This window comes from Haemaphysalis longicornis, unplaced genomic scaffold (assembly GCF_048455015.1).
Source record: "Haemaphysalis longicornis isolate Haplotype H1 unplaced genomic scaffold, Haemaphysalis longicornis Haplotype H1 scaffold_13, whole genome shotgun sequence".
Lineage (NCBI taxonomy): Eukaryota > Metazoa > Arthropoda > Arachnida > Ixodida > Ixodidae > Haemaphysalis > Haemaphysalis longicornis.
In genome coordinates, this window is record NW_027526233.1 from 56,637,264 (window position 1) to 56,642,608 (window position 5,345).

The window sequence follows — 5,345 nt, forward strand, 5'->3', positions numbered from 1 at the left end:
GTATCCCTACTTATAAAATGGGTATATAATGTACCATACACCCCGTAAAAAAGTGTATCGCACACCCACTGAATGTACGTACAGACCCTCCGGGAGTGCTTACGCTGGAGGAATTCATTTGCAAACTGCATTTGGCACTCAATGCAGAGAGTTATCGAGCTATGGGTTTCTGAAAAACGCTTAGGAGGTATCAAACATGATAGTAGTCGGCATTTCTTCCGAAAGATGGCGTATCTTATATGATACATTGGCCTTTACAGGGTATATATTGTGGAAGGGCCGATTGGTCAAAGGTCCGGCGAATGTGTTTGGTAGGGATTAGCTTATCATCCTTACGCATCGTGACGCGACGCACGGCTGTGAAGCCCCGATATTTGAACCCTTCAGGTAGGTCGGAATCCGTTTCGGTAAGAAGATGTGTCTCAGAAGTCACACCCTGCGAGCGGTTCCGGCTGCGGTGCGGCGTGAGCCGGATGTCTAGATCAAAAATGCCAGTTCACGCAAGAAGTGTGCGGGTTTGTTGGTCAGTATTGAGTTCGAGAAGGATTTCTCGCATCCTAGGCTTTTCGGCCTAATACCTTTCACCTAATGTGCTTTCCACAAATTTCGAGACTAGGAATTCGGACCGTGGAGCGACAGGTCTTGCGGGGTCAGCTGACTCGATCGCAAGAAAACGAGAATAGTTGTGTATGGTTGTTCAAAACACAGTTGTTGGAAGGGGTGGGAATGAAACTGTGGTGCGGCCTCTTTTTGGGGGCAGATCACGTTTGAAGGGGGGTTTAACCATACGATATGCTATAGTACAAATGCAGGGGACACCGGGTACTTTCTTCCCAAGACTTACCCGGTTAGCCAGAGAGGTACCGGAGCTTCCTTCCTGGTAAACAGACAGGGAGCCCATCCGCCGGTGTTTGACCTGTTCTCCGATGCCGACCGTTTGTGGCTGCTGCCCTTCCGATTAAAACTCCTGCCATGGTAGATTACAGCGTGAGTAGGGGGCTCGGGGTCCGCGGTGCCGGCAATACCGCCACCAAGATTACTCCAGGTGCCACGTGCGTGGCATATAGTGGCATATGACACATTGTTGCCACGTCTTTTATATTCACCGATACACCTCTTCTTTGTTCTGTTCCTAATATTAGCTGGTTTGGTGGTGCCGAATGTTCTTCATCCTATGTAGTTGTGGAATGTCCGCGGGTGACGTCAGGAGTATATCGTAACGTCATGGTGATGGCGCCTCTGGAATAGGGGTATTCGATGCGTCATTGCGTCGTTGTAGCTTTGTCGCTTTTAGCAGTAGAGGAAACTCGCCCCCAGAAGTTCGCGCTTCAATTACCCCCGCCCTTCGGCTGGGGGACCTTCCCCGGGTGGTCAGCGTTGCTGCGACGGCTGCAAGATCGGTTTGGGTATGGTATAGGCAGATTTCACGTAGTAATGACGACGTACGTTTGTTAAAAGAACACAAGTTTTTTGAAGCGAACTTTTGCTCCTCTAAGAACTGAAATAATATGGAGGCGACGACAAAGCAGAAGGAACCTGACGCGCACCAACCAATATCAGTAAGTGAAGTTCTGTTGCGTTTGCCTGTCGAGCATTTATTTTTAGTACATAATTTTAGTACAGTTACTTATTACATTTTTTGAAACCGTCGAAATAGAGCGGACTCTGGTGATCAAAGACCACATTCTAGTTAAGCGACCACTGTTGGAACCAGTTTTTTATGAAATTGGAAAGCCTCTGTGGCATTTAAACCAAGTGAAGGGAAGACGCGCTCCGCTGGGAAACCAGATAAGACAGCCCAAGGCGGGGAGACTCTGGCGTCAAAGCACACAATTTAACCAACGAGAACGCATGGTTCTCGCCAATATACGGTCTCGATACCAAATGTACAAGAATTTCGTGACACTTACGACACTCCCAGGGAAAATGTCACCGCGCAACAAACTGCAATATCATCTGGGCGACGATGCATAACGGGTGCCACGGCTGCGCTCAGCTGCAAATTCTGGCGTCGGTGGCGCTTAGCCTCTGTTTGAACGACTCATTGAGAGTTACCCGCAGGCAAATTGATCCCGTCACCAGTAAACGCACCAACGTGCACTCTACTGCGGCGTTATCGCATAGCAAATTCCCGAGCCGGACGCGTCTCATGCGGGAACCTCCGCATAATACCTCCGCCCTCCCATATTTACACCGTATCTCCACAACCCCCTACTCTGCTCATTCAATCTTCGTTGTTGTCATTGCTCTTTTGAGTTAATTAGGTCAACGGTAAGGGAAGCCGCGAAACAAACAAGAAAACGCCTAAAGGCTGCGCTCCAAATACACGTAAAACTGACGCCAGAGTAAAATCGTTCGCAACACAAGTTCCACAAGCGGTAGGAAGATAGAAAAATAAATTTTAAATATATAAACTAATGTGCCCATCATGAGAGTAGCCAGCTTGATAGAAGAGCGTTACGTGTTGAAGTCTCCGAGAGCTTTTACGCAGTCATTGTTGGCTAAACACGTGGTTTCCGTGTTTTGCCGCCTTGTATTCTAAACAAACAGTTACACGGTGAACGTTTTTCAGTGCAAGAGTGGTAACAAAGGCGTGTAAATGACCTACTACGTACCATTACCACTGAACCACCCGTGCGTTAATGGTGTGCGTTAATGCCCGTATTAGGCACTTTTACTTCCTGAGGGGTTTAATTCTGTTGATTCGGCTAACCCTTTTACGCGTCTGTTAGGCTGAATTCTCAAATGCCGGTTTGGGCATTTCTGCCCTTGACGCTTTTAAAAAACATTGTAATATATCGTCGTTCTGATAACTTATGCAGAAATTGGTGAAAACACGCTTTTAAACCTGAATAGTACTGTAATGGCATAGGTTACAAAAGGTCCCGTGAAACAGTTTATAGATTTTCGTATGGGTTGCCTTTACACAAGAAATGTCGTCGGTATATAAACTGATCTCCAAAATAATAACAAGTTAAAAATATATGTGTCTGCCTTTCCTTCCCGCAGGAGTGCCAAATTTATACATGCCAAATGTATTGCCGAAGGTAAAGCTTTGATTCATAGCAGTTTGTATCGGCTTCTATATAACGATGTTACCATTTGCGCAATGTGTAAGGGTAAATTCAAAATGAATTTATCGTTGCGATCTTTAAGCGTCCCCTTAGGGCGAGAGCTTTAAAGTTGTTTTTGCGCACTTTTGTAGGTAACATTTGCTCTCATAAAACGATTCCACGTATTGTGACAAATAAATGAAAAACTTCGGTTTATTAGCGCATTTGCGCCGTGAGTACACACAGAATACCGCGACAGAAGCACCCAGCAGGGCACAACGCGCCTCGGATCGCGACCTTCGCTTCTTGGATGATTATACGGTTGATTCGACGACGATACACAAGGGAAGATGCGCGCTGTAATGGAGTTCTCTGGGTTAATTTTTACTACGTGGGGATCTTTAACGTGGGCTGAAATCTTGAACACAGGGGTGTTTTGGCTTCCGCCGCTACAAAAAATCAATCCCGTGTCCTTGGGCTCTGCAGCACAGTGCCTTTGTCACTGGGCCACGTACCTTTTCTTCTTGTCCCACTTGAAGGCACCTCGGAGCATATCCAAGGTGAGGGCAACAGGGCTTGCATTGGCCATGCGCTAATGAGCTCGCATAGTAGCAGCACGGGCGCGTTACAACCACGACTGGGGATGTTCATTTTTTTAGAGATTTGCCCCGCGACAGCGATGACACATAGGAAACAACGAAGCGGTGTGGGCTTGGAAAGACATTTAACGGGACTTCGGGGGGGGGGGGGGATAACCGGCTACACACATCTCATCGGGCCTCGGGTGTTGTGCATTATTTGCTGATATGCGTGAGACACGGAGTGCGGAAAACTTCAACAGATTGTCGCGGCGGGATAGGGCTTCCAAAAGTGCCCACGTCCCTCGACAATTGCGGCGACGACGCGATTCAAGGGCCAATATTGAGGTTACTGCGCAAGCTTCACTAATGATGTTGCGTGGCAGCACAACAATGGAGACAATCAGTAGTGAAGGTGGAAGTGATCTAATACGAAGAGGTGTCATCGGCGTAATTTCAGTACGTCTTTTGGCCGCAATTTTGAATTCCACGGCAGCCAATTGGGAAGGTGTGCGCATCGCCACCACGGGTTTCTCGCCCTCTATAACAATGCACCTGCTTATCTGCAGATCTTATGTGTGCACTAGTTCATTATATTTACCGGACCAACATGCACTTAGTCCTCAGAATGATCCAATGGTTCTAGTTAAAGATTCGAGACTTGTCCTCCTCACTCAACACGGCAGCTGAAAAAAAAAAAAAACAGCAGGCTGCACACCCTCGACTTCATGGCCCTGTTGTGGGTGGGTACTGCAACATGGGACCCAGTCCACCTACATATCGTGGTGTGATGAAGAGAGGAATATGCATTTGTTCTCCTGAAAATGACAAACATACTTTTCACATCTACTCCTAAGAAATGTGGGTTGGTTATGGAAAAGCAGGAATATGCTATACTGATTTGAGCGACCTAAATTACCGTGCAGAAAGCACTTGTTGAATCAACAGGCAGTGGCGAAATTTAGAGGACAATTTGAATACAAAGATTGCCTCACTTCAACTTGGAACCTAAAAATAAGTCTAACATTACTATGGGCATAACCAAGAATATAGAAATTCACGCAAAACGTCTGGTCTGTACACCCACCAGTTTCGCGTGCGCATTGATGAATTCGTCGGTCAGGCTGGTGGGCACTTCTCTTCGTAGCTATATATAGTGTTTTAGGGATCCCGTAATTTTTTTCTTAAAATCGTCAATATCTATGTATCGCTGTTCTTAATCAATAATTGCTACTAAGATTGATTCAACATTTTTTTGGTAGGTTACATAACATGACCATCAAAGCTGGAAAATACATACAAAGCCTTATCGAGCATTCTCTGAAAAAAAAACACTGCTTCGACTTTTTAGGGGTAGTCGTCTGAGGTTAAATATTACCGAGCCCATCACAAGCTGGTAATGTTATGCACCGCCCTGATGAGTTATGCCACAGCTTACTGTGCAAGACGGCATCCTGACTCCAAGAGATCAAGCCATTCTTTTGCGGATAATTATAGTTGCGCCAATAAATGGTGTAGAGCGTGTAAAATGCCATTAAGTGTACAATTGAGAGGAAGTGATGTAAATGGGTACCTGGCTGTGCAGGACGCGCTGCATATTCGTTAATGAACAGACACTATTCCAACTCAATTTTGGACGGTTCCACCGGATATTATGCAGCATCGCTCGCTCCGAAAACTGTAAACCCAAACCTAATTTTATTAGTTTAGTTTC